Below are 8,190 nucleotides of genomic sequence, written 5' to 3' on the forward strand. Positions count from 1 at the left end.
GAGCTTGTTTGTGCGCGAGCTCTCTGCTTCTGCGTCGGCAAATTTGTTTTTTTTCCGCACGCATGCCCAAAAACGCCCCTCCTGCAAGTTCTTTCTTGAGCATTGCCACGTTATCATCATCATCATCACGATCCAGATAGCCCCGTTGGTGGCAACTGCACATTCCGTCATATGTTTCCACTTTCCTCTGTCTTGCTCCGATACGTTCAAGTAGTGGCCACATCTTTCTGGCACCAATCTCGTATGATGTCGTCGTCCAGCCGTTCCCTGTTCAGGTCTTTCTCTCTTTCCGGTTCCTTCCATTTGTTCGAACAACAACAACAACAACAACACTTTTAATGTTGCCTGTTGTTGTACATCCTACACATGTGTACAAATAGTGCCACTTTCATCACAGCTTGCATCATCAGGTTGTCTTCTTCTATGTGCCACCTTTCTCTTACTTCTACGTTGCTCACTCTTTGGGTCCAGCTTCGATGCAGTCTCTTTTTATAATAGCAACACATGTCGAGTGGCAATATCTTATCTCTGTCGGTCAATATATTATCTCTGTCAAAGTCTCGCAGGCATACTAAGCTGTACTGAACACGCATGTTCTTAACACGTTCATTTTGGACTTGCAGCTGATTTGCTTTCTTCTCCAGATGTTACAGAACCCTACCATTACCCCTTTTAGCCTTTGCATTGCCGCGTGCTGCCAGCAGCAGCAGCAACAACAAAAAACCCATGATGAACGTATCCGCAAAGCGGACCACGTGTGCCGCCCCTACGGCTCCACGCAGTCACCGGAGGAGGCCGTGCCGAGCGCTGCGGCGGAGAGGGCTGCGGGCACGAGCGGGGAATTCCCGGGCGTCGGGATCTCAGAAAAAAAAGACATCGCCCAGAGGACCTTCCCACGGGGCGATTTAATCTGTTCCACGGAGGGGAGAGTCTGATGGGTGCAACTGCCTTGAGTTTCGGTGCCGAGTATTTGGAAGCGGCGGACTGGCTGCCAAGCTCGAGAAGGAGAGTGCAGCTTCGAGAAATGCTCATCAGGTTCAACGGTTTTCATTGATTTCACGCTGGCTCGCTGAGTGTCACTCGGCGAAGAAGCCAACGGTAAATACGTGAGGAACGTCGCACGCCATGTTTGTATTGCCGTGCCAGCAACACTGAGTCTCGACTATACGAATGTTGTTGCGATTAAACAATGTAATGGATATGTACGTATGTATGTTGAACTTATGTCGCAGCGTATGTAGCCAACCATGCCAAGCGGAGATGTGGGGAAAGAAATGAAGACAAAAATAATAAAGAAATAAAGACAAAATGTAATCTTGCTTCTGCAATTCCGCTCCTCCGTTGTTCTCTCCCAGCAATGCTGCAACCATGCCCGGTGGGACATTTTAGAATGTGTTGGACGTGCATTAGCAAACTTAGCAAATGCTTACGGCCCCTAGCAGCCCAAGGGGCTACCGATTCATAAAAAAAAACAATCTATGAACCAAATAACAGCTGAAGTTCAAATCCTTATAAACTTAAAAAGATTCCAGAAAAAGCGAAATAGTCCATCATAAGTATTGCTTATGCTAGATTTGAAGCTTTCGTGACTGCAATGATTCATATTCCCAGGTTTTTGCGGTAAAATAAAAATAAAATAACATAATATAATATTTAAATAATATTTTATTTTAGTTTTACTTTTATTAATTTTTATTTTTTGCCTACGTGACTTTACCAAAAAAACCTGGGAATATTGCCTATGCCTTTTTCTCAAATCTAACTCCATATTTGTCTCTTGTCTACATAATTCTCTTGTCGCTACATCGCATTTGTATCTCTTACCTCTCATCTCGCTGCAGTTCTGTCTTTTGTAAATACAAAATAATCTCGTCCCACTACATCCCAAAAGCAAATCATACTTTCTGTCCCCAATGGGCCAGCACCCCAGTGCAGGAAGGGCTTAGAGCTGAGACGGGGCCTGGGTGCTGCACCAGGTGATTCCGGAGTCCCACAGAGCCTCGGTTTCTATAGATACAGAAGAGGCCTGGCTCCAGCTCCTCTCGGATAAGGGAGGGGGGGCAGTAGAGCTGTGTGTTGTGTGCACTTGGCTGGGCCAAAGTGGCATTTGGTGGTACAGGGTCCCACTCCTTGTGCCAGGTCTGTGACAAGAAAAGTACCAAAGAGATCCTATAATTACAGCGCTGCACCTGCTGTGTGCAATTTTTAATTGTTGGCAAGTAACGTTTCACGAATCAATACCAATTCATTGCATTGCTGTTTGTTGCGTGGAAAAAAAAGTTTAATGCATCATTTTGCTTTGAGCAGATTGTGCTGGGTGATTTCGCGGTGAGAAATAACGAGTTGGCCTGCGGCCACATCTGCAACACTAAAGGTTTCCCGCCTGCTGCTTTTGTTTTGTTCAATCGACAGCGAAGTCTAGCTTCTATATTAGAGGTTTTTTGGGTGAGATCGCTTAAATATATAAATGCAAAGAGAAGTGGGACAAAATCCCTCCTGAGATGTGTGCAAACGTCTGACCTCTGTGATTGCCAACAAGGGTTTTGCCACCAAGTACTAAGTCATGTTTTGCAGAGGGGTCAAATACTTATTTCCCTCATTAAAATGCAAATCAATTTATAACAGTTTTGACATGCGTTTTTCTGGATTTTGTTGTTGTTATTCTGTCTCTCACTGTTCAAATAAACCTACCATTAAAATTGTAGACTGATAATTTCTTTGTCAGTGGGCAAACGTACAAAATCAGCAGGGGATAAAAGACTTTTTCCCCTCACTTTATATATTTACGCTATCTAACCCAAAAAACCTCTATTATGGATGATATTAATCGCGAAAGCCTACTACGTGTTAAAACGAAGTGTAGCTTCTGTAAGCCCCGACCTTCGTTATTACGTATCACCCCTTCCTGTTTAGGCCCCGTAGTCTCGGCTCTACGCCTTTCCTTTTTAGGACCTGCCCATTATTCTTTAGGCCCGCCTCTTTATGTTTAGCTCCCGCCTCTTCCTCTGGTAGAGGTTGTGGAAGGAGGTGTGGGTTTGGGGAGTGTGCATCCACAGCCGTGGGGGTAGCGGTGGATATGGGAAAGAATGGGTTGAGCGGCATCACCACGATGACCAAATTCCGATTTTGGATAATAAAAAAATACCAACTAGGCATCCGACTGCTAAAATGCATGGTTTACAGCTCGCCTGCCCATTTAATTCCTCAGCATCGTCGGGATTACAAAGATGATTCTCGTTAGGAGCCTGAGTTACTTCGGGAGGTTCATTTCCTAACTTGTATATTTTTTTTTGCAAAGATGAAGCCGTACAATATCAGCACAAGCCACCTGAAGGTAATTTGCCAGGCTCAACCTGTTCAACATCAATTCTAGTGGAGACACACTTTAGGGAGAAGTACGGAGCCGTGTGGATCCAATTTTACAGCCATAATGCGGAAAATGTATTGCATTGATTCAATCCTTTCAGACTTTTCATTGTTGCCATTTTGCTCGAGTAATTGGCCTGACGCTATTGCTGCTGCTGCTGCTGCTGGTGCGAAGAGGCATGAAGGCCGGACAATGTTGTTACATCTCCATGACTAATCGAGGTGACGGCGAGATTGTTGACACTTTGAAGGTGACATTTCGACTCAAAGGCCAACTCCGCTCTTTGCAATATCAATCCTCCACTGTGAATGGTAACCACTGGCAGAGCTAGTGGAGGGGGAGGTGGGTTGGCACGTGCCCCCCCAATTATCAGATCGAAATCCCTAATTTCGATCGGATCATTGGGGTTTATTAGTAATAAATCTGCTATTTGCGACCTCTACTGCCACTGTGTAGCATATTATTACGTGGCAGGGATTTTATGAGATGATAGGACAATAGTCTGAGTCCAGAATTGGCAATAAGTAACGGCAAAGCGGTTATAAGTGACTCACAGAATCGTGCGCAGTTGCGTATACAGTACACGACTTCCCTGAAGGCATCAACACCTCCAGCGAGCGCGATGCCGATCACACGACGCGGTTCGAATTCGACCCTCGATCGATGACTGCGCCATCGCCGCACATGCGTCGAATAAAAATCAAGGGACAAGTCCTTACTCACTAACAACTCCTTACTTACTAACAACTCCTTACTTACTAACAACTCCTTACTTACTAACAACTCCTTACTTACTAACAACTCCTCTATCATTTTACATTGCTGGAGGGGTTGCCCCCCCTACCTAAAAATCCTGGCTCCGCCATTGATGGATTATATGAGATTATTGAAACATCAGACTGCAGTTTCGGGGTCGCACTAATCAAATATCGAAACTCAAATTATACTTACCTGCCATCCTCTGGGTGAACCCCTGTCCCGGGCCACACTTTAACGAGACGTATTGTTCACGCGCTGTGCACTGTGGAAAGGCACACAGGCGCTCCCCCCGCCCCCCCCCCCGTGGGAGCGAGTGAGACGCGCGTGTTGGTCCGGGTCGGCGCCGGGGGCGGGGAGGAGGGAGACGCAGGGGTCACCGGGTCATCTTTGTGATGCGCGCTCGCGTTCAGAGACTACTGCTCGCGCGCTCGCTGACTCGCTCGCTCATGATGGCCATGGCACCACGTGTCTCATCCCTGGGTTTCCAGGCCAGCAGGTCAACACAGCCTGTGCCAGGTCGCGCTGTGAGAAGGCCAGTGGGCTGCCTCGGCGCTCCTCATTTTTGATGGGGTTTTTTTTCTCTCTCGCACGTGTTGCGTCATCCTGGGCGATTCGGAGCTGTGAGATTCTTCTCACGTGATTTAGGGGCACCGTAGAGCAATGAGCATCTAGACGTGACGTGACGAGCACACGCACGTGCCACGGCCCTTTCGTCAATCCACTGCCGGATGAGGGCCTCCTCATCGCCATGTGGGTCGGGGGGTTTATTTTGACCAGACTTCAGGCTGGTCAGTGCGGGTTGGTGAATGCTGGGAAGCACACTACAATACAACAAAGTATTTTGCTGAACCTCCCTCTGCTGCCCACCGATTATCTCCACAGCAGCCTGTAGCAACCGCTTTTTTGTGAGTGGAGGTGACCCATCCGAGCAGTATCGAGGGCTCGGTCCTGCCTAGCTTGTGCGATCTCATGGAAGCGGGGCGCTATCCCGGCTGATTTGTTCAATGGGTCATATGGCGAGTTCCAAGTCGAGCATCAATTTCTCAGCGGGGGGGCAGGGGGTCAGTCACGCGGTGGGTGAAACACTGACCCTTGGCAACGTGAGCAATCGGCCGCACTGGCTTTCTCACTGAAGCTGTGGTCTAGCGCCAGCCTAGTCACTACAGCACGCCGGGACACAGCCACCCTTTGTCACGGAGCAAGTGAGAGGTTTCAACTCGAGCGGGGAAATCGTAGTCACAGGTTTGCTTGCCGTGCCCAGACTTATTGTCGTAAAACATTCATATTCGCAATCGTCCTGCGCATGTTGTTTTACCAGCACTGGCCTTCGAGCGGCTGAAGTGCAGGCAGCCTCTTGTCTGGGCTGACGATGTCAATTGCAGCACATTTCATGACATGCATATGAAATCCATCTGCTGTTACTGAATGGGAACCAGAGAATTACCATCAGTGAACGTGCAAACTCATCAAAGAAGCTTACGAAATGGCCACGAAATAGCTGTTGTTATTTTTTTAAAATCTGAATACGTGAGTACACTCAAATATTATTGACCGTAATGGCGTAATTTTTTTGCATCTGGCTCGTTTATAATCATTCCCTTTCATGTCCGTTGGCAAAAACACAATTAGCGCTCGGCAAAATGTGATAATTACCAACTGGGAAGGCTGGAGAAGGGATAAGATGGAGAAAGTTTACGATTTGGATGAGCATCGCACTAGCCGTTTCATTTATTATTTCCCTGCCTACCGTCGCTTTTAAAAAAAAGCATCCCCACAGAGCAGGCTGAGAAACGTGTCAGGTTTTAAATTGTTCCCTTACAGATGCGCCAGTTTAATAAATGCTTTGTCCACTCGGGACACATCACCAACGGGTGACTGAACCCCGTACAACTTTCGGCATTCACCTTCCATCGATCCGGCGCGTCAGTCACAGTTGCACTTGTCGGAGACATTTATTTTCCAGCTTACTTTTTAATAACCTCGCTGCGCACTCACGGCAGCTCAATTCCTTGGGGCAATTTCAATACGCAACTTGTGGGAGTGTCGTCGGGGGGAGGGCGGGGGCACAGGGGCTATTTTGTGAGTTTATCGGCTTGAGCTGCACAGGTGTGTTTTTTCTCCCACCAAACGTGGCAACGTCGTCCCGGTTGCTGCTGATGCCAAGTCCAGCGTGACGGCACAACAGCAGGGAATGCAAGAAGCCCGTTCAAATCTTGACTTAAAGCTTTCGTTACTGCAGGAATTCATATTATTTCAGAATCAGAAAGGGTTTTATTGGCCATGAAAGTTTGCACAGCCAAGGAATTTACTATGGCAGGAAGGTGCATACATTCAACATGCAGGAATCTTAAAACTTAAATAAGTGGCATACAGTCTAACTATACTAAAGTTACAAAGTCTAACTAATACTAAGGGCTAAAGTATGTAAAATTTGGAATAAGTATACAATATAAAATGTGAATTAGCCGTAATATACAATCTTAAAATACAAAAATACAAATATGTTGTAAATATGGTAAGGTGTAATTTTGTAGATTAAATGTTATAGTAAGTGTAAAGAGGCCAACAGCGGATGGGAAGAAACTGTTTTTATAACGTGAGGTTTTGGTCCTGATGGACCGCAGCCTTCTGCCGGAGGGGAGTAGCTGGAACAGAGAGTGTCCAGGGTGAGAGGAAAGGAATCGGCCACAATCTTCCTCGCTCGCCTCAGGGTCTTCGAGGTGTGCAGGTCCTCAAGGGTTGGTAGATTGCAGTCAATCACCTTCTCAGCAGTGCGGATGATACGCTGCAGTCTGCTCTTGTCCTTGGCAGTGGCAGCAGCGTACCAGATGGTCATGGAGGAGGTGAGGATGGACTCAATGATGGCTGTATAGAAGCGCACCATCATTGTCTTTGGCAGGTTAATTTTTTTCAGCTGCCGTAGGAAGTACATCCTCTGTTGAGCTCTCTTGATAAGGGAGCTGATGTTCAGTTCCCACTTGAGGTCCTGGGAAAGAATAGTGCCCAGGAAGCGGAAGGACTCCACATTGTTGACTGGGGAGTCGCACAGGGTGATGGGGGTGAGTGGGGCTGTATTCTTTCTGAAGTCCACAACCATCTCCACGGTCTTAAGAGCATTAAGCTCCAGGTTGTTCTGGCTACACCAGGTCACCAGGTTGTCAGCTTCCCACCTATAGTCAGACTCATCAGAGATGAGCCCAATGAGGGTGGTGTCGTCCGCAAACTTCAAGAGTTTGACGGACGGGTGACTGGAGGTGCAGCTGTTGGTGTACAGGGTGAAGAGCAGAGAAGAAAGGACGCAGCCCTGAGGAGATCCGGTGCTGATGGACCTGGAGGCAGAAACTTGTGTTCCCAGCTTAACGCACTGCTAGGAAGCAGTGCGTTAAGCTGGGAACACAAGTTTCAGACAGGAAGTATGTGATCCACCTGCAGGTGGAGTCTGGCAGGTTCAGCAGGGAGAGCTTGTCCTGAAGCAGGGCAGGGATGATGGTGTTAAAAGCCGAGCTGAAGTCCACAAACAGGATCCTGGCATATAATGCTGTGGAGTCCAGATGCTGTAGGGTGAAGTGGAGTGCCATGTTAACTGCGTCATCCACAGACCTGTTGGCTCTGTAGGCAAACTGAAGGGGGTCCAGGAGAGGGTCTGTGATGGCTTTGAGGTGTGCCAGGACCAGGCGCTCAAAATACTTCATTACCATGGAGGTAAGGGCGATGGGTCTGTAATCATTTAGTCCTGTTGGCCTTGGATTTTTGGGCACAGGGATGATGATGGAGGACTTGAGACAAGCTGGTACATGGCATGTCTCCATGGGGATGTTAAAGATGTTGGTGAACACCGGAGACAGCTGGTCTGCGCAGTGCCTGAGGGTGGCTGGAGAGACAGAGTCCAGCCCAGCTGCTTTGCGTGGGTTCTGCCTCTTGAAAAGTCTGTTAACTTCTCCCTCCTGAATGGAGATAGTCGTCTCTGTAGTGGGGGGTGGGATGGGGGCCTCTTGGGTGGGAAGGGGTAGTTCAGGACAGTCCAATTGTCTTTCAAATCTGCAGTAGAACTCGTTCAGGTCGTT

The sequence above is a fragment of the Lethenteron reissneri genome, chromosome 31 (genome assembly GCF_015708825.2).
Source record: "Lethenteron reissneri isolate LAM-NWPU_2019-01 chromosome 31, ASM1570882v1, whole genome shotgun sequence".
Lineage (NCBI taxonomy): Eukaryota > Metazoa > Chordata > Hyperoartia > Petromyzontiformes > Petromyzontidae > Lethenteron > Lethenteron reissneri.